The sequence below is a fragment of the Nelumbo nucifera genome, chromosome 1 (assembly GCF_055504915.1).
Source record: "Nelumbo nucifera cultivar China Antique chromosome 1, China Antique-T2T, whole genome shotgun sequence".
NCBI classification, from domain to species: domain Eukaryota; kingdom Viridiplantae; phylum Streptophyta; class Magnoliopsida; order Proteales; family Nelumbonaceae; genus Nelumbo; species Nelumbo nucifera.
The window spans coordinates 110789130-110809366 of record NC_142649.1 but is presented as its reverse complement, the minus strand read 5'-3'; the positions used below and the strand labels follow the sequence as shown (position 1 = coordinate 110809366).

At 40.5% G+C, this 20237-nt stretch overlaps 1 long non-coding RNA gene across 1 annotated transcript; it reads left to right on the top strand.

Annotated features, from left to right (window-relative positions):
• The first annotated feature begins 854 nt into the window (after positions 1 to 854).
• Positions 855 to 5035, top strand: LOC148803697 (uncharacterized). The gene is made up of 2 exons (XR_016078867.1): positions 855 to 1439; positions 4449 to 5035. It is a non-coding gene; the product is annotated as an uncharacterized LOC148803697 (long non-coding RNA).
• The last annotated feature ends 15202 nt before the right edge of the window (positions 5036 to 20237 follow it).

Sequence of the window (20237 nt, the reverse complement as noted above, 5' to 3'; positions counted from 1 at the left end):
ATACCTGACGACCAACATTGGACATCCAATTACCTGATCTAAAATTACTTTAACAAAAAAAAAAAGAAATGCCAAATATGAAAGCAAACAAAGAAAAGAAAAAAAAGATGGAGATTGAGAGAGGGGAGGTGGGGAGAAAATGGAATGGAAGAATGATAACGACATTAACTTTTTTATGTCAGACCGATCATGTGTGAGCTGAGAGATTGGCTTCAGTGCTTATACCGTTTGTACAGCCTTTTACAACTGTGCATAGAAAATACCTTCATACTACAAGGGTCCAGGACCAAATCCTCTTTCAACCTGAAAATCGAGAAAAAAAGTGTGAGCTGAAAAAAATTGAACCATAATTTCAGGGGTCAGACACCGCAAAACCAAAACTAACGCCTGGTGTGATCCGTCGGAGACCTTTGGCTCAAGATGAGAACATTCAATATATTAGGTGTTTGTATCAGTGCTGGGAACATTAATTGCATTGTTTTAATCACCATTTTTTTTGTTTGGAAACGGTGCTACCATATTGATGTTTTTTGAAAAAATAATATTGGTTTTGTTTGGTATCAGTGCTGGTAGTAACGTTTTTAACATTGATCTATATTATTCAACGTTCAAGATGATGTCACATCATTGCACTGTTGACAGCAATACGCCATTTTCTCGATAAACATTGAATTTAGCATTGCTCCAGACTACACTTTTCTGATTTCCAAGCCATGATATGGATTAATGAACCTACAATTTATTTATATTTTATGAGGTTTTTGCATGAAATTTTATGCCGGTTTAATTAAATTTTGCCCTATTTTTATCTTAATTGCAATAAAGAATTCAGGGGCAGCCAACTCAAGAAAAAGAAGGCAAAAGCAAGAAAAGAAAACCCAAAATTTATCAAATTCAGCCCAGCCCAGCCTTGAGAGCAAGGGAGTTTCATTCGGCCCAAGTAGTGCAAGCTAACTCTAAAAAACCCAAGGGAAGAAGCCTGGCAAGAAGGAAATTTCGGCCCAACCCATTTTCAGCCCAAAGAACAACCTAGAGTGCAGCCTACATGTGCTCAAAAGCAAACTAAATTGCAGCCCAAATAGCAACCCAAAGGGAGCTAGGGGCGGCAACTCCTAAAAGTTTCTTGAAGAGAAGGAGGGAGCACTCTAGAACGTTCATGAGGGGTGTAATACACCCAATTCTAGAGACTTCAAGAAGAAACAAGAGCTTCCTTGAAAGCCTATATAAGGAGGCCTCTAGAGGGAGAAAAATGGTCCAACATCTGATTTCAAACTCTCCTTGAGCTCTTGTTCTAAGAGAGAAGAAGAGAGAGAGATAGGCGCAAGAGAGGAGAAGAGAGGAGGAACAAGCAGCTTCAAGAGAAGAAGAAGCTGAATTCGAAGAGGCAGAAAGCAATTGGAGATCAACGTTTCATCCTCACTTGATTTCTACACAAATTGGTAATCGAATTCAGCTAAGATTTATGTAATTTCTCTATCAATTTTTCCTTTCTTGTTGTAATCAAAGCATGTATTATGCAAATTCAATTCTGTAATTTGTTTTCTAAGTTCATTCGAGTAAAGTAGATTCAATCTTGAAGTTTCTTGTTTGGAATATCAATTGTGGTTTGTTGGCCGAACTGCTATTCTGAAATCTCAGATCTGAAATTTCAGATAATGAATTTACAAGGTATGAATTGCTATTTTCCAATCTCAGATCTGTAAATTCAGATCATGAAATAGTGAGATCCGAACTGCCATTCTATAAAATCAGATCTGTGATTTTAGATCATGAACTTGTAATACCTGAATTACTTGAGAAAGAATTCAGGTAGCTTTAATTCAGTCTGGCCGAATTGTTCCTCTTTCTTGGAATAACTAGAGTGCTTGAAAAAGACTCTAAGATTTCAGATCTGCCAATCAAGAGCCGAATTGAGTGCAATGTTAGAGATAACTTGCACAATTCGGTTGGTGTTCATTCAGCTGAGTTGATGATCATCCAGCTGAATGAAGCCCTAGAATTGGTAGATCTGAATGCATGCATGGTGATTAGATCCTTGATAGAGATATAAGGACCATCACTCATGCATAGTTTGAACATGCGCTCGAGAGAGGCTGTTCATTGCTTTGGAATTTCACCAAACCAAGGCTGAATCCTATTCTACTCGAATTGCTTAGAAAACTAGTTGCTGAATTTATTTTTCTATGCATCTTTAGCTTGTCTCCTCACTTGCATACAAGGTGTTTGGTCCAATGTGTTAGAAATAACTTTGTAGTTAGAATTTCAGATTTTCATTAGTTTTACATTTCGGCTGATCAGATAACAGTAGACTGATTTATTACTAGCAGTTGCTACATAAGTCCTCGTGGGAATGATACTCTACTCACTACTCTATTACTTGAGCGGCTAGTGCACTTGCTAGTGTCACAATGAGCCACACATCAAGTTTTTGGCACCGTTGCCAGGGACTTATTGTAGCAATATTAGGAATAATTAGCCACTGTTAATCTAATTTTCAATTCGGTGCATTATAGTTCAGATTAGTATGCATGAAACTCCATTGCTGATCTAGTTAGTTCTCTTTCCTATTAATGATCTACTTCATCTTTGATTTCTGATTTAGTCTCAGTAGTAAAGCTGCATTCTAGTTTGCATATTTGATAAAAAGGGTGTGGTTCAGATCTGTATACATTACTTTTCATTGTTGAAATTAGAATTCAGATTTGAATACCCAGAAAAAAAATATACATAGCTGTTCTAATTCAGTAGTATAGCTGGTAGATGTAGTTCTTCAGATCTGCACACACTCACATTACTGATTTAGGTAATCTTTTCTTTTTGTTCTACACTAGTTAATCTGAATTCTCTTTCCTTTTTAGTAGGATTCAGATCTGTATTTTCTGATATCTGTAGTATAATTCAGATCTGAATTTTCCTATTACTATTAATTTGATTTTTAGCTCTGCATACATTGCTGATTTTTAATTCTGCATCTTAGAATTCAGATTTGAATGCAGTAGCTTTCATTACTGATGAAGATGGTCTTCTTTCCTATTGATGAATTGCTTCATATTTGGTTTCTGTTTTTGTTCAGTAGTATAGTTGTATTACTTCTTTGTCTTCTATTTCATCTCAAAAGAAAAGAAAAAAAAAGAAAATTATCAATATATGGCTGAATGATGCATAGGCGGCTAGTACAGTTCTGATTGCATTAACTATGATTTATAGAATTTAGACCTGAACTTATTGCGATAATTGCTTGCATATTTTGTGGTTCAGATCTGATCTCACTGCTTATCACTTTTGCAATCAGATTTGAACACTTAATGAAGCATTTTTGTTTTAACTTGGTGCTTTCAATTCAGAGTTTCAGATCTGAAATCAGACCTGTATTCACCATGATTTCAGATCTGAAACCTACATCAATTCGGAGATTTAGCAGGTCTTATGAGAAGCAAGTTAGAACAGATCTGATATACAAACTTGAAACTTTGCTACCATTCATAACCACTGATTTCGGATCTGTATACACCAATTCTCCTTGCTGAATTTTCACATCAGCCCTGATCACAGTAGATGGCAGCCATGCAAGCTACTGAAATCTAAGATTGTAGATCTGAATGTGTAAATGATTTATACATGTACCCTCATAAATTTCAGATTTGAATGTGTAAAAACCATGCATAGCATCTGTACGCAATAAGGTTAGTGGTGTGAACTTAGATTGCAGATCTGAACTCAGTATAGTTGCTTTACCTTCTGCTCTTTTTGGTCTGCTTTTTCTTATGAAAATAATGAGACTTCAGATTTGATTACCTTACCTATCACTTCTGCAATCAGATCTGAACACAATTGTACTATTCTCAGTGGCTACCGAATTCAGATCTGATCTCAGTAGCAGTCACAACTGTTCTAAGTATCAGTAGTTGGTGTTATTGGTGTTGTCAGTAGCTTCTGAATTGCTATCTCACAATCCTATTTACACTGATTTCAGCTCTGTGTATTGACCTTCAGTAGCACGCAGTAGCCTTTCCATTTGAAGCTCAGACCTGAACACAGTCACTGCTGATCCGCATATGGCTGTCCTCAGTAGCTGCTAAGATTTCAGATCTAATTTCAGATCTATATAGTACTGTTCTCAGTAGCTACTGAGATTTCAGGTCTCAGCAGTTCAGATCTGTGTAATCTCATCATTGATTTCAGCAATGTGAAGAGAAGGAATTTGTAAACTGTTGTTCTACTCTCAGAGGTTACTGATTAAGAATTTGTAAATTGCTACTGAATTCTGTATATTGAATAAGATGTTGGTTCAGATCTGTTTTTAGATAGCTGCATTTATTTATTTTAGGATGTAGGTTTTTGTATTCCAATAATTCACTATACATTTTCAGTTGTAATAAGGTTAGTTATTTATATTCTTTTGTATTATCTTGTTTATTGCCTTAACTTTCACAGTTTCTAACAAGCAGAGTCGAGCTGGAGGAAATCCTCTACGACCCGGAGATTGAAAGAACTCTCTGTGTCCGTCTAAGAGCAGCCAGACAAGTCTAGCAAGAAGCTCAAGAAGCTCAAGAAATAGCTGAACAGAGGACTATGATGGATTATGCCAAACCCACACTCACTGGAGCTGCCTCCAGCATTATCAGGCCCAATATTGCTGCTAACAACTTTGAGATCAAACCAGCCATCATACAAATGATTCAAAACACGGTGCAATTCTGTGGTTTGGCCCACGAAGATCCCAATTTACACATTTCTAACTTTTTAGAAAAATGTGACACCTTCAAACACAATGGAGTAAGTGATGATGCCATTAGGCTGAGGTTATTCCCATTTTCTTTGAAGGATAAAGCCAAAACATGGTTGAATTCATTACCAGCAGGATCAATAGCTACGTGGGATGAAATGACCAGCCTCTTTCTCTCTAAATATTTTTCCCCTTCTAAAACTGCTAAAATGAGGAATGTGTTAGACAGTTTTGTATGCCCTTAGCTTCAATCAGAATGATGTACTTTATGAGTTTATTGTAAATGAATAAAAGTGCATATTTGATTCATGTTCCCTTGGTATGTTTCTGTGTAATACCCGTAATCTGGACACTTAATGAGACTCATGTTAGTTTAGAATGTTCACAGTTAGTGGGTCGGTCTGGGGAGACCTATCCTGACAAGGCTGACACTATGGTGCCACCAAATCGGTTGGGGTGGCCTGTCTCAGCTGCTAGGGTGAGACCCTAGGCACATACAGTGTAGGATTAATTGAATCTTTGAACTGGACCAGATTTCCAGTATTGCCCTGGACCTTGGAGATTGATGGGCAAAACTGGAAAATTACACCCGACCCCTAGACTCGATTATGATACTGCACTAGGTGTCGGATTGTGTTGTCTTTGATATACCAATCAGTAAGATCCTTAGCGGGGGTCAAAACTTGGGTATGTTGGGACAGTCCAAGAATTCATCTGAGTGGGTGATCATAGTGATAGGATCAGCCCCTTTGTCGGACAAAGGTAATGATCGGGGATGCACTCTCACTAATGGAAACCAAGACTACCGGCAGCCGATTTCAACCGTTGAGATTTGTTTTGCAAAGTATATTTTATATGAGATATAAAAGTATATTATGGTTTCTCAAATGTTTGCAAAAAGGTTTTAATTCCCGGGATCCATATAAGTGGAGAGTGCAACACTGTTCCTTGCAGTCGAGGGAGAGGTCCTCTCTTGTCGAGCAGTGTGTGACCATTATGGGCTGAGAGGTTGAGTGTAAGACCATTGAGGATAATACTTGATGGGCTAATCTTGCATCTGCCCACAGTCCCTGGGTGTTACAAGGTGGCTTGGCCCAGGGACCACTTAGGGTAAGTGTTGGGCCCATAGAGCCCATTCGATGGGTTTCAGGGGGTGCACTGTCTTTAACAGTGTATTTGGCCAGGCCTTGTAACAAAGGCTGGGCCGAACCCATGTGGCTGATGTGTAGATCAATGCTTGGGTCCCACGCCTCACAAGGAAGTCCAACTAGGCAGCAGTTAGGAAGGTTAAGTGAGCACATAAGCTTAATGGGCCTAAAGCCCATTTCGAACTGGGCTATTCATTTAGTTAATTAAAGGGGCGAATTCTGAGATGGATTAGCAGATAGGATAGGGTCTTAATCTTATCCACTCAGAGAGTTCAGATCTGAATATGATTCAGATCTAGAAACCTCCTAATGAGATTAGGAGAAAGCTAATCTAATCTGCAGATAAGATAAGGGTTTATCCCTATCACCTGAAGAGAAGTCTTATCCAAATATGATTTGGATAAGCTGCTCCTAATTGGATTAGGAGATAATCCTTTTAGGTTAACAAAAAAAGGAGGGGGCGGCAGCCTTGAGAAGACACACAACATCAGATTTTCTTTAGTGCGGAAATCAAGAAGAGAGAATTTTGCACCCTGCGAATACTCTCTTGCCGCCTCCTTGTTCTTGCCGCTCTATTTGCCAGTTCGATCTCCAGTTGTGGGAGAAGTCAAGATTGGATCTTGACATCTGTTCTTTGAGAAAGGATTGAAAGGAAGTTGTGCTCACGTACCATCCTGCTGATTCTTGCAAAGGACAGAGTTCTTGGAGAAGAACACTACTAATTCTGCTCCATCCTGCACTGCGCCATCTTCAGTGGGAGCAGTTTTTGGATCCTTCCTTGGGCGTGAACATCTCCATTGGGAGATACTACTTCTCCATATCAGGTATAATTCTCCCCTACTCCTTTTGGTTCAGATCTGATTCAGTTTAAGGTTCAAGAATGATCCTTGAAAATATGATTTTCTAAATAGGGAATGCGATTCCCAGTTGAAGGGAGAGAAATTTTTTTTTGAAATTCGCCCCTTATTCCGCAATCTTTGGGCGTCCATGGGATGGATCTCATCCCTTCAGTGGTATCAGAGCCAGGTTCAAATCTTGAACTAGTTTGTTTCAGATCTGAACCTGCGCAAATGGGTAGAAGGTGTTCTACCCGATTTGCGCAGATATGGGTTTTGGGAAATTTGTTCCCAAACTGAATGGGCGAATAATCTGAAATTAATTTTACATAAATCTGATTATTATTTAAAATTGTTCTTTATGATTTTCTTGATTTATGGGCTGTTCGTACAAGAGGAGATCAAGTTCTTGGTTTGCGTAGGGAACCTGCGATTTTGCAGTTCTTGAATTATTTTGGTCTGTAAATAATTTTTTTTTTTTTATTTCTAGACTCAATGTATAGGTATTCGATCTGATGTAATTGTTAATAGAAATAGGATTTCTATTTATTTTATTTTGGATCGAAGATGGCGGCGCAGAAAAGGAGATTTTGCAGAGAAGGAGATTTCGCAAATGGGGGAATCGCAATCTGCGATTTACAGTTTTTGAAACTGCATTCTGTGATCTAACCTCTGTTTTGCAGGATGGATTGTGCAAATAGCCCTGATTGACTAATTCTTGTTTTTCTTTTATCAGTATTTAATTTCAAATTATTTTCTTGAATTAAAGATTTAATTAAAGATCAAACCCTAGACCCATTTGAACCAAGATTGGTTCAAATAGTTTGAACCGAATCTTGGGTTAAATCAAGGTTGAAAGTCAGCCCTAATTTTCCCACTAATGGGCCTAAGGATTGGTGTTTAATTAAATGGTTAATTCAGCCCAACCTGTAAAGGCCTAGTTTTAAAAGGTTAAAACTGCTAAAAGCCCACTTAACATTTAAAGCTATATGGGCTGAACCATTCGGCCCATATACCTAGATAATATTAATGGTTAATATTATGGGCTTCAAATGGACCTTACAGATGATTAATTGATTGGATCAATTTATCCCTGCATGTGATGTATGGATGTGTGATGTGCTATGTACATGGGCCATAAATACTTGGCCCATGCTCAATCGACAGTGGCTCTTGCGCACACCATGGCTGAATGCACATCATTGCCATGGTGTCCCTTTTGATCAATGGATGACCTCCCTCAGTGGTGGGCCCCACACCTCATCAAGAGGTTACGTGCGGAACCCTAGCTTAGGCCCACCGAAATCTGGCTTTATGAAAGTCAGTGGGAGCCACTTTGGTTTGACCTAAAATAAGAACTAGGGCGTAATTAAGTGTTCCCTCCGGCTAATATGAGTGCATGTGATAGGGAGATTCATATGATGAACTCTCTAAAGGCCTTCCATCATTAGCATGAGGATGGGTCTTTCAGTAATGAGGAAACGCACCAGAAAATGGGCTATCCATTTGCTGTTGGGCTTGTCTGAGTGTTTCATAAGATGATAGGGGCGTCATAGACCGATGTGGGAGGGGCTTCACCAGAAAATGGGAACTCTCTCACGGTACCTTGGCGTTCACGAATATGATGGGTAAGCACTCACTAGACAGAAAGGTTTACCTGAAAACGGCTCTGAACCTTGTCTGACAGAGGCCAAAGGGAAAACTCATATGATGAGTGGATATGATCCTTCACAGAAAGGTGGTGGGGTTATGCAGCTGAAACAATTGGCTCCATGCACCCTACGTGATTTCTCACATTTCCAGAGACAACTCGTAGTCTCTGTCACTGAGAAAGGAGGGAAATCTCAGAGACGAATAAATGGAAATGGATCGTAGATTAAAATCCATATCTATGAAATGAACATGAATCAAATTAGGTTGTGGACTGATGTTTGCTCTTTTATCAGAAAATGGCAAACGTATCATTTGCAAAACTGCTTGATGACAACAAGTTGAAGGGCCCAAACTATGCTGACTGGTACAGGAACCTTATGCTGGTCCTACCTTTTGAAAAGCTGGACAAAGTGGCAAAGAATCCTGCCCCGGAGCGTCCGGGTGATAGGGCTTCTGAGGCCCGAAGGAGAGACTATCAAGAATGGGAAGAGAAAAACTCCCTTGCCCGGTGTTACATCATTGCCTCCTTGGACAACCCGATACAGAGGCAGTTCGATCAGATCGAACTTGCCAATGACATATTGGACAGTCTCAGGACGATGTATCAAGAGCATAATCGTTCTACTCGACAAAAGGTCTTGAAACAGTTCATGACCGCACAAATGTCCAAGGGTCAACAAGTTCATGACCATTGTCTTCGGATGATGGGATACATCAATGAACTGGAGGCTCTTGGATCCGGGCTAGACCTTGCAACTCAGATAGATGCTATCCTTAATTCTTTGCCTCCTTCCTTTAATCCGTTCATCATGAACTATAACATGAACAAGCTGAATGTCAGCTTGCAAGAGCTCAGCAATATGTTGCAAAGAGCTAAAGAACTGATTAGAAAGGATGAGCCTGTAGCCATGCTTGTTGAAGCTAGCAAGACAGGAAAGAGAAAGAGGAAGGCAAAGAAGCCTCAGAAGAAAGCCACTAAGAGCAAGAAGCAGAAGAAAGACAAAGCATCGGATGCCTGTCACTTCTGCAAGAAGACCGGCCACTGGAAAAGAAATTGTCCTGCCTACTTGGAATCCAAGAAAGGTAACTTCAAAACTTGTGTTATAGAAACCAATTTGTTGGTAGCTTCTGCGTCCTGGTGTATTGACTCTGGGGCTTCAACTCATGCATGTAACTCACTGCAGGGGTTCAAGGTAAGCAGAAGGCTAAGTGAAGGAGAAGTCACACTCTACTTGGGAACTACTGCAACTGTTGCAGCCGCGGCCATAGGAACCGTGGAGTTATTTTTTAGAGAATGAATAATTGTACTGAAAGATTGTCTTTATGTACAAAATTTAAGGAGAAATTTGATTTCTGTCTCAAAACTGTGTGCAGATGATTATTCTGTCTTTTTAGTAATACGATTACTATTAAAAGAAACAACATATTCATTGCATACGGGAAACTGGAGAATGGTCTCTATGTTCTACATCCTTTTCTAGAAACTAACATAACCGAAACTATGTCGACTGAAATCCCCAAGAAGAGAGCCCGTGATACAGTTAATCCCACGTGTCTGTGGCATTACCGACTTAGCCACCTCGGTGTTGACCGAATCACAAGATTGGTAAAGGATGGTCCTTTGGATTTTCTAATTTTGGAAGATCTTCCCACTTGTGAGCCTTGCCTACAAGGCAAGATGACGAAACGACCATTTAACGGTAAGCCTGAAAGATGTACAGGAACACTTGACCTAATATATACTGATGTATGTGGTCCCCCGAGTGTTAGGACACGAAATCAACACGTGTATTTCATCACCTTCACAGATGATTTTTCAAGATATGGTTACGTGTACCTAATGAGACACAAGTCTGAATCCTTTGAAAAGTTCAAAGAGTTTAGACAAGAGGTCGAAAAACAGTTAGGGAGAGAAATTAAAGCCCTTCGATCAGATCGAGGTGGCGAGTATCTCTCTGACGAATTCAGGGACTACTTAAAGGACAATGGGATAGTATCACAGTTAGCTCCTCCTGCTACCCCACAACTTAACGGTGTTTCAGAGAGGAGGAATAGGATCTTATTGGATATGGTCCGGTCGCTTCTCATACACTCAGAGTTACCCACATCCTTTTGGGGTTACGCATTAGAGACTGCGATTTATGTGCTGAATCGGGTTCCAACCAAATCGGTTCCGAATACTCCATATTAACTTTGGACCGGAAAGAAACCAAGTATCAGACACTTGAAGATTTCGGGTTGTCCAGCACGCGTTAAAAGAACGAGTGCATACAAGTTGGAATCCAAGACCAGCCGTTGCCTATTTATAGGCTACCCAAAAGGCTTTGTAGGTTACCTATTCTATGACCCAAGTGAGCAGAAAGTGTTCTGCAATCGAAATGCACAATTCTTGGAAACACCTGGACACTCATCGTCAAGAAGTAGTTCTTGATGAGGAGAACTCAGGAGCAGTGGGAGATGTCCCACAAGTTCCAAGTAGTGACCAACCTAGAAGATCCACTCGGGTATCCAGGCCACCAGTCCGTTATGGTTATGACCAGGATAGTTACTTGGTGGAAACCTCGACTAGTGAGGAGGATCCCGTGACTTACGCGGAAGCTATGTTGGACATAGATTCCCAGAAGTGGGTGGAGGCCCTGAGAGCAGAGATGGACTCAATGGAGACCAATGGAGTCTGGACTCTAGTAGATCCGCCCTCCGGGGTAAAGGCAATCGGTTGCAAATGGATTTACAAGAGGAAGAAGGGCCCCGATGGTAAGGTTGAGACCTTCAAGGCTCGTCTGGTGGCGAAAGGGTACACTCAGAAAGAGGGCATCGATTATGAGGAAACCTTTTCGCCTGTGGCCATGCTTAAATCCATTAGGATCCTGCTAGCTGTAGCAGCATACCATGATTATGAGATTTAGCAGATGGATGTCAAAACTACATTCCTGAATGGAGATCTTACTGAAGATATCTATATGCAGCAGCCGCAAGGCTTTATTGCTGCAGGATAGGAAAACATGGTATGTAAACTTAACAGATCCATTTATGGACTTAAGCAAGCTTCTAGAAGTTGGAACATCCGTTTTAATTCTGCTGTCAAATCGTTTGACTTTGAGCAGAATCCGGATGAACCCTATGTCTACAAGAAGTACAGTGGAGATAAGGTTACGTTCTTGGTTCTGTATGTTGATGACATTCTACTCATTGGGAATGATGTAGGAATGTTAACTACGGAGAAAGTATGGCTATCACAACAATTCTCCATGAAAGATCTTGGAGAACCCTCCTATATACTAGGTCTTCGACTCTATAGAGATAGATCGAAGCGGATAATAGGATTATCCCAATCTACTTACATTGACAAAATAGTCAAGAGATATAGCATGGAAAACTCTAAGAAAGAAAATGTTCCTTTCAGGCACGGAGTCACTCTCTCCAAGAAGATGTCTCCCAAGACTTCTGAGGAGATTGATGGCATGAAAGACAATCCTTATGCCTCAGCCGTAGGGAGCATCATGTATGCCATGCTGTGTACTCGTCCTGACATAGCTCAGGTAGTGAGTGTAGTACGCAGATTTCAGGCCAACCCAAGGCAGGACAAAAGAGTTTTGTCTAGTATTCGATGGTAGCTCACTACAGATCCAAGGGTATACAGATGCCGATTTCCAGTCAGACCCAGATGATAGAAAGTCTACATCTGGATATGTTTTCACGATAGGATCGTGTGCTGGTTGCTGGAAAAGCAGCAAACAGGGGTCCACAGCAGACTCCACAACCGTGGCTGAGTACATTGCCGCAAGTGAGGCTGCCAAAGAAGCCGTGTGGATGAAGAAGTCCGTTCACGAGTTGGGAGTAGTTCTGTCCAGCACATCACCCATCCCATTGTTGTGTGACAACAGCCATTGCTCAGTCTATGGAGCCACAAGCCCACTCGAAGTCGAAGCACATCGAGAGGAAGTACCACGTACTGCTGGGAGATTGTTGGTAGAGGGGACGTCCTGATTCAGAAGGTAGCGTCAGCGGAAAATGTAGCAGACCCATTGACAAAGCCACTATCACAGAAAGTGTTTGAGAAACACGTGGAAAGCATGAGACTCCGGCTAGTACCTAATTGGACCTAAGTGCAAGTGGGAGCTGTTAGACAGTTTTGTATGCCCTTAGCTTCAATCAAAATGATGTACTTTATGAGTTTATTGTAAATGAATAAAAGTGCATATTTGATTCATGTTCCCTTGGTATGTTTCTGTGTAATACCCTTAAACTGGACACTTAATGAGACTCGTGTTAGTTTAGAATGTTCACAACTAGTGGGTCGGTCTGGGGAGACCTATCCTGACAAGGCTGACACTGTGGTGCCACCAAATCGGTTGGGGTGGCCTGTCTCAGCTGCCAGGGTGAGACCCTAGGCACATACAGTGTAGGATTAATTGAATCTTTAAACTGGACCAGATTTCCAATATTGCCCTGGACCTTGGCGATTGATGGGCAAAACTGGAAAGTTACACCCGACCCCTAGACTCGATTATGATACTGCACTAGGTGTCGGATTGGGCTGTCTTTGATATACCAATCAGTGAGATCCTTAGCGGGGGTCAAAACCTGGGTATGTTGGGACAGTCCGAGAATTCATCTGAGTGGGTGATCATAATGACAGGATCAGCCCCTTTGTCGGACAAAATTAATGATCGGGGATGCACTCTCACTGATGGAAACCATGACTGCCGGCAGCCGATTTCAACCATTGAGATTTGTTTTGCAAAGTATATTTTATATGAGATATAAAAGTATATTATGGCTTCTCAAATGTTTGCAAAAAGGATTTAATTCCCGGGATCCATATAATTGGAGAGTGCAGCACTGTTCCTTGCAACCGAGGGACCACTTAGGGTAAGTGTAAGACCATTGAGGATAATACCTGATGGGCTAATCTTGCATCTGCCCATAGTCCCTGGGTGTTACAAGGTGGCTTGGCCCAGGGACCACTTAGGGTAAGTGTTGGGCCCATAGAGCCCATTCGATGGGTTTCAGGGGGTGCACTGTCTTTAACAGTGTATTTGGCCTAGCCTTGTAACAAAGGCTAGGCTGAACCCATGTGGCTGATGTGTAGATCAATGCTTGGGTCCGACGCCATACAAGGAAGCCCAACTAGGCAGCAGTTAGGAAGGTTAAGTGAGCACATAAGCTTAATGGGCCTAAAGCCCATTTCGAACTGGGCTATTCATTTAGTTAATTAAAGGGGCGAATTCTGAGATGGATTAGCAGATAGGATAGGGTCTTAATCTTATCCACTCAGAGAGTTCAGATCTGAATATGATTCAGATCTAGAAACCTCCTAATGAGATTAGGAGAAAGCTAATCTAATCTGCAGATAAGATAAGGGTTTATCCCTATCACCTGAAGAGAAGTCTTATCCAAATCAGCTCCTAATTGGATTAGGAGCTAATCCTTTTAGGTTAACAAAAAAAGACGAAGGGGGCGGCAACCTTGAGAAGACACACAACATCAGATTTTCTTTAGTGCTGAAATCAAGAAGAGAGAATTCTGCACCCTGCGAATACTCTCTTGCCACCTCCTTGTTCTTGCCGCCCTGTTTGCCAGTTCGATCTCCAGTTGTGGGAGAAGTTAAGATTGGATCTTGACATCAGTTCTTTGAGAAAGGATTGAAAAGAAGCTGTGTTCACGTACCATCCTGTTGATTCTTGCGAAGGACAAAGTTCTTGGAGAAGAAACACTGCTGATTCTGCTCCATCCTGCACTGCACCATCTTCAGTGGGAGCAGTTTTTGGATCCTTCCTTGGGCGTGAACACCTCCGTTGGGAGATACTACTTCTCCGTATCAGGTATAATTCTCCCCTACTCCTTTTGGTTTAGATCTGATTCAGTTTAAGGTTCAAGAATGATCCTTGAAAATATGATTTTCTAAATAGGGAATGCGATTCCCAGTTGAAGGGAGAGAAATTTTTTTTTGAAATTCGCCCCTTATTCCGCAATCTTTGGGCGTCCATGGGATGGATCTCTCATCCCTTCAGAATGACATCACTACTTTTTTCCAGCAAGAGGGGGAATCTTTATACGAGTCCTGGGAACGATACAAGGAGTTGCTAAGGAGAGTTCCTCACCATGGCCTCCCCATTTGACTACAAGTGCAGACTTTCTATAATGGTCTTATTGACTCAAATAAGACCATACTAGATGCTGCAGCCAGAGGATCCATAAATAATAAAACTCCTGAGGTTGCCCATGCACTTATTGAGGAAATGGCAGTCAACAACTATCAATGGCATTCTGAAAGGACTCAAACTAGGAAGCAGCAAAGCCTGCATAATGTTGATACTTATACAGCACTATCTGCACAAATAGGAGCACTTAGTAAGAAAATTGATGAAATGCAGATAGCTGCCATGCATGTACAGCCTCTTACTTGTGAATTGTGTTGGGAAGGCCACATCAGCACTGACTGCCAAGTTGGCAATTAGTTCAGGCCATCTACTGAACAAGTCAACTATGTCAGTAATTTGTCAAGGTAGCAGGGTTACCAAAGTCACCATACCTTTCACCCAGGATGGAGGGGACATTCAAATCATTCCTGGCCAAGTCAACATACTTCAAAGCCTTTCCACTAGACTTATAATCAGCCCTAACCAAAGTCCAATTTGGAGGAACTGATGACAAAATTTATAACAAGTGCGGAAACCAGGTTCCAGAACCAGGAAGCCTCAATCAAAAACCTAGAAAACCAAGTGGGGCAATTGGCACAATTAATCTCTTCCAGAATGCCAGGAACTCTTCCAAGCAACACTGAAGTGAATCCGTGAGAGCCGGTGCAAGCTATTACCTTAAGAAGTTGAAAAGAGTTGTCCGAGGTAGAAAAGAAGAATTGGGCTGAACCCAAGGCAGAAACAAGTCTTGGAACTGGACAACAGAAGAAGGAACACCCAGAAGCACAACAAGGGATGCACCAGCAGCCACAAGTTCCATTCCCTAACAGGCTGAAGCAACTGAAATTGGAGAAGGAATTTGGTAAGTTTCTTGAAATTTTTAAAAGTTTACACATTAATATTCCTTTTGCTGATGCTTTAGCCCAGTTGCCACACTATGCAAGGTTTTTGAAAGAATTATTGGCAAACAAAAGGAAACTGGGAGATGTGGCTACAGTTGCTTTAAATGAGGAATGTTCTGCTATCCTTCTGAACAAGTTGCCTCAGAAACTTAAAGATCCAGGGAGTTTCACTATTCCTTGTACTATAGGCAGTCTAAAAATTGAAAAAGCTTTATGTGACCTAGGAGCTAGCATCAATTTAATGCCATATTTTATCTTCATGAAATTGGGATTGAATGAACCCCAACCCACTAGAGTGGCATTACAATTGGCTGATAGATCCATTAGACATCCTACGGGGATCATAGAAGATGTTTTAGTTAAAGTTGACAAATTCATTTTTCCAGTTGATTTCATTGTGTTAGACATGCAAGAAGATGTAGAAGTCCCACTAATCTTAGGGAGACCTTTCTTGGCTACTGAGAAAGCAATGATTGATGTCCAACAAGGACAACTCAGCCTTAGGATACAAGATGAGGAGGTTATTTTTAAAATGTTTGATGCTATGAAACATGCACCCTCTAGTGATGATTCTTGTTTTATGATTGATGCCATTGAATTGACAATTGATGAATGCTTCCAGGTAAGTAGATTAGCTGATCCTCTTGAACTATGCCTCCAGCAGGGAAACCTTGAAAAAGGAGAAAATGAAGAATTAAACCTCATGATAGCATACCTAAATGATAAGCCTCAATTCAAGGGAAAGGGGTTTCTCAAGTTAGAGAACTTAGGCAAATTGCTTGGACCATCAGGTAAGCCATCATCCCAAGAACCCCCCACCCTTGAATTGAAGCAATTACCTTCCCATTTAGAGTATGCTTTCCTTGAGGAACCATCAGATCTCCCTGTAATAATTTCCACAGCACTAAATCCCTTACAAAAAGAAAAGTTATTAAGAGTGCTACGAGAACACAAAAATGCTATAGCTTGGAAGGTAGAGGATATCAAAGGCATTAATCCATCAATCTGTACTCACAGAATTTTGATGGAAGAGGACATCAAGCCTTCCGTTCAGCCCCAAAGGCGCCTGAACCCCAACATGAAAGAAGTGGTAAAGGCTGAAATAATTAAGCTGTTAAATGTCGGGATCATTTATCCTATTTCTGACAGTTCTTGGGTAAGCCCTGTGTAAGGTGTGCCCAAAAAAGGGGGTATGACTGTTGTTCCAAATGAGAAAAATGAATTCATCCCTACTAGAACCGTCACTGGATGGCGTGTGTGTATTGACTATAGAAAATTAAATGAAGCCACCTAGAAGGACTATTTCCCTCTCCCATTTATGGACCAAATGTTAGAGAGGCTAGCTGGGCATGAGTATTATTGTTTCTTGGATGGATATTCAGGGTACAACCAGATACCAATTGCACCAAAAGACCAAGAAAAGACCACTTTTACTTGCCCATATGGTACCTTTGCATACCGAATGATGCCCTTTGGATTATGCAATGCCCCAGTAACCTTTCAATGATGTATGATGTCTATGTTTTCTGATATGGTTGAAAATTTTATTGAGATCTTTATGGATGATTTTTTAGTTTTTGGTTCTTCGTTTGATGAATGTTTAAATAATCTGGAACAAGTGCTTACTAGATCCGAAGAAACACATCTTGTGTTGAATTGGGAGAAATGTCATTTTATGGTGCAAGAAGGCATAGTGCTTGGCCACAAGATCTCTCAAAGAGGTATAGAAGTCAACAAGGCCAAGGTGGAGGCAATTGAAAAATTGCCACTCCCAACATCTGTTTGTTCTTTGAGAAGTTTCTTAGGACATGTCGGATTCTATAGGAGGTTTATTAAGGATTTCTCAAAAATTGCCAAGCCATTATCTACCTTGCTTCAGAAAGAAGTGACTTTTGAATTTTCAATTGAATGCCTTCATGCTTTCAACATCTTGAAAGACAAATTAATCCATGCACCTATCATGGTAGCACCCGATTGGACCCTTCCATTTGAATTAATGTGTGATGTGAGTGATTCTGCTATAGGAGCTATTTTAGGACAAAAAATGAACAAACATTTTCAGCCAATTTACTATGCTAGCAGAACCTTGAATGGACCCCAACTCAATTACACCACTACAGAAAAAGAGCTGCTAGCAGTAATATTTGCACTTGACAAGTTTCGTTCATATCTGATATTGTCCAAGGTTGTTGTCTACACAGATCACTCTGCATTAAGGCACTTGCTTACCAAGAAAAACTCGAAACCAAGACTAATCAGGTGGATCCTTTTGTTGCAAGAGTTTGACATTGAGATTAGAGACATGAAGGGTGCTGCAAACCTGGTTGCTGACCATCTCTCCCGGTTGGACAAGATAAGCTCAAAAGAGGAGATAACCAGCAACATTCAAGAAGAATTTCCGGATGAACAACTGTACTCAATACAGGAATACTCATATCCTTGGTATGCTGATTTTGCTAATTATCTAGCTGCACAAGTCCTTCCTCCTAACCTTTCATATCAACAGAAAAAAAAATTCATTTCTGATGTAAAATACTATCTGTGGGAGGAACCCTTTTTGTATAAATTGTGTGCAGATCGGATCATAAGGAGATGTGTCCTCGAGGAGGAGATGGAGTCGGTACTCCAATTTTGCCATGATAAAGAAGCAAGAGGTCATTTTGGAGCTAGTCGCACTGCAGCCAAGGTTTTGCAATCAGGTTTTTATTGGCCCACACTTTTCAAAGATGCCCATAGGTACGTGTCCACATGTGACAAATGCCAAAGATCGGGAAACATTTCCCGACGGAATGAAATGCCCCTTTCCAATATTTTGATTTGTGAAATCTTTGATGTTTGGGGTATAGATTTCATGGGACCTTTCCCGAATTCTTTTGGTAATAAGTACATCCTCGTTGCAGTTGACTATGTATCCAAATGGGTAGAAGCCATGGCTTTACCCACAAATGACTCAAGGAGGGTGGTACACTTCCTAAAGAAGCTATTCTCCCGATTTGGCACTCCGCGAGCTATAATTAGTGATAGGGGAACTCACTTCTGCAATAGCCAATTTGAGAGGTTAATGCAGAAATATGGAATTACACATAAATTAGCTACCCCTTATCACCCTCAAACTAGTGGCCAAGTGGAGTTGGCTAACAGATAACTCAAAAGAATTCTGGAAAAGACCATAGCATCTGCCAAAAAAGATTGGTCCATCAAATTAGATGATGCATTGTGGGCATACAAAACTGCATTTAAGACACCCATTGGCATGTCCCCCTACAGATTGGTCTTTGGTAAAGCATGCCATTTACCAGTTGAATTAGAACACAAGGCCTATTGGGCTCTTAAATTCTTAAATTTTGACATTCAGGCCACAGGGGCTAAAAGGCAGTTGCAATTGAATGAATTGGATGTGCCTATGAGAATGCCAAAGTTTATAAAGAAAGAACAAAAAACTGACATGATAAGAACTTGTTGAGATGGGACTTTTATGTAGGCCAACAGGTATTGTTATATAATTCCCATCTCCACTTGTTTCTAGGTAAGCTGAGATCCAAGTGGTCTGGACCCTTTACCATTTCACAGGTTTTTCCCCATGGGGCTATAGAAGTCACCCACCCGGTTTAGGGCACATTTAAAGTAAATGGTCAGCACCTGAAACCATATTTAATGGGCGGTACTGTACCCTCTCCATCCACTGTTTATCTTGATAACCAATAATCCTCTTTGCTTGATCATGAACAGGTTAAGGCATCTCTTTGTCATTTATCCTTTTAGAATATTAGTTAGTAAAATAAAGATCTTTTTCTCAAAATTCCAATTCTTTAAGGACATTGTTCATCCTTTTCTTTTCTTCAATTTGCTCTAGAAAGTGTGATTCCCTAACACTATGAACATTGAGGACAATGTTCATCTTAAGTGTGAGGGAGTGAGTCTGAGAACTAGAATTTGGGGGCTGAAGCCATGCACCTCATTCACCCCAACACACATTTGCAGGCAATGACATATCCAAGTAAACTGGAACCCCCCAAGTTCATTGCTATTTATTAGGTGATTTTTAAGAAGGAATACAATGAGTTGAGGGAGACTGATGTACTTGTTAAGTTTTTATTCTTGTGAATAACTCAGTTTGATATATGTATGAGAAAAGGGGAGCTGAATATATCTTTCAGCATGACTAGCCCTAACTACCTTCATGTGTATGAAAGCACTTGATTTCATTGTTAATGGTCAAGGAAGCTAGTGCACATCTGAATTACTGATACATGAGATTCAACCCAAAATGACTCTGCTATTTTGAGTTGAATAGTAAAACTAGCAACTCAGAACACAAGTCTTTTTATTTACCTCAAGCATGTGACTAGTGTGAAATGGAGCATAAAATGCATTCACACCGAAAAAAAAAAGTGTGTGAGATGGAGCATAAAATGCACTCACACAGAAAAAAGAAAAGGGTGAGATGGAGCATAAAATGCACTCACCCCTAGAAATAAGTAATGATGGTGATAGTTGATGTCCAAGTGGGAATACTAAGTTGAACTCTCATTAAGATAAAGTTATAGATGTGAAACTTAGTGTAATTTGATTATTAACTTTGACAATTAAGGAGCTGAATTATATATTGATTAGGAGTGAAGGCTGGACTTTGATGAAATTCGTATTCTCCTTTCCTTGGATCTTATATATGTTAAATGGTAATTTACAAGAATAAGAGTTGAGCACTTACAACAGTTCCCCGACTACTCAATGCGTTTCTCTCTTAAAAAGTTCACCAGGTAAATAGTGATTTCAAGCTCTGATTTCAACATCTGATTTCAAGCTCTCCTTGACCTCTTGTTCTAAGA